This window comes from Crocuta crocuta, unplaced genomic scaffold (assembly GCF_008692635.1).
Source record: "Crocuta crocuta isolate KB4526 unplaced genomic scaffold, BGI_CrCroc_1.0 scaffold944, whole genome shotgun sequence".
Classification (NCBI taxonomy): Eukaryota; Metazoa; Chordata; class Mammalia; order Carnivora; family Hyaenidae; genus Crocuta; species Crocuta crocuta.
The window spans coordinates 467,380-469,312 of NW_027528243.1; positions in this window are offsets into that span (position 1 = coordinate 467,380).

Below are 1,933 nucleotides of genomic sequence, written 5' to 3' on the forward strand. Positions count from 1 at the left end.
GCCTGGCAGGGTCTCAGCATTTTCCTGAGCCCCAACACTGGTGAGAGGTGAGGGGGCACTGAACACCATCTGGCCAGGTGGTTGTCTCAGGTGGCTTGGGCTAAACTTACCCAAAGGGCCCAATGATGCCCGCCTCCAGGCAGGCAGATTTATAGGGCTCAGCAGTCTTTACTGAGAGCCTTCATTTAGATGTTAAGCNAAGTCGGGATGCAGAGGCTGCTTGGGATTTTCTCGCTCCCTCTCTCTTTGCCCCTCCCCAACTTGTATGCACACACACGCTCTCTCTCTCAAAATTAAAAAAAAAAAAAAACTTTGAAAAACCAACTGTTGAGAAGGCAGAGCTGTCCTGGAAAGGTAACAAAACTTGAATCAAATAAAATTTAACTCTAGAGTTTTAGGTTCCAGTGATTAAAGAAATTTTTTAAAAAAATTTTTTGAGAGAGAGAGTGAGCAGGGGAGAGGGGCAGGGGGCAGAAGGAATCCAAAGCAGGCTCCACGCTCGGCAAAGAGCCCTATGCAGAGCTCGATCCCACGACCCTGGGATCATGACCTGAGCCGATACCAAGAGTCAGACGCTCAACCGAGCGAGCCACGTGGAAGCCTCAGTTCCAGTGATTTTTTTTACAACAATAATTCTTAAATTTTAGTCTAAAAGGAAAATAACCCACCCTCTAAAAATGGATTCTGGGGGTGCCTGGGTGGCTCAGTCGGTTAAACATCTGACTTCGGCTCAGGTCATGATCTCACGGCTCGTGGGTTCGAGCCCCACGTTGGGCTCTGTGCTGGCAGCTAGCTCAGAGCCTGGAGCCTGTTTCAGCTTCTGTGTCTCCCTCTCTCTCTGCCCCTCCCCTGCTCACGCTGTCTCTCTCTCTCTCTCTCTTTCTCAGAAATAAATAAAACATAAACAAATTTTTTAAAAAACTGATAAAAAATAAAAATGGATTCTGTAAACGGTGCTTTGGTTATTACAAATTCTCTTTAATACTTGTCAAGTGGATTTTGTCTTTTGTTATTGAAAGTAGCCAGCTTTCCTATTTTAATACATTTCGCCACTGACAATAAAAAGTTGGACAGGAGCATCTTGAAGTTCTCTTTGAAACTCCTGTCGGGTCACATGGCTCACGGGACATCACCTCATCTCTCCAAGCCTCAGTTTTGCCAGCTGTGAGATGGAATTAATTGTAATTCCCATCTCTCAGGGCTGTCGACAGATCAGGAGAGTGCTCACCTGTGTCCTGTGACGTGCCTAGCACAACATCTGGCATAGCAGAGGTCAAGATCGTATGATCTCCATTCTGTACTTTTTAAAAAATCACTGGTATTTGTTTGTTTCAGCTGTTTTCTCAAAAGAAGCAGGCTTAGCTTAATCCAATCTGCCTGGCTCTAGAATTTCTGAAAAGGGCCGCAGCCCCTAGTAGAAGAATTAAGACATGATATTATAACTTAAACAATAAAAGTTGCTCTCCAGTTTTCCTGGTGGACAGACCAAGGCACTAGCCCGTGATGAAGTGTGATGGCACCCAAGACACCCGGAGAAGCAGGGAGCCGAACGAGAACGACGATGTCCGTTGGCCAGGTGTCCAGTTTTCTCTCCTAATTGGCAAACGGCATGCTTTTACCCCAGAGCCCCGAGCACCTTTACCCCCCGACCTTCACTTCTAGGGTAAATCCACTACAAGGCGCAATTTTTATAATAAACGCACTCCTGAGCCCCGAGCTTAATTGCAAAAGCGAAGAGAGATTTGCTTTCCAAGGTCTCAGTGTGTCACGTCTTTCCAGCAGCTTTTTTCCCTAGGGAGTGAAGTCAGAGGGTCGGGAAATCAGGCTGGGACCCCACGGATTCACTGAAATGCTACAAGAGCAAAGGCAGCCTTGGTGACCACACGGTGCCCAATGGGCCAGCGGTACAGTGGGGTCTGGGTGTGAAGCAGAA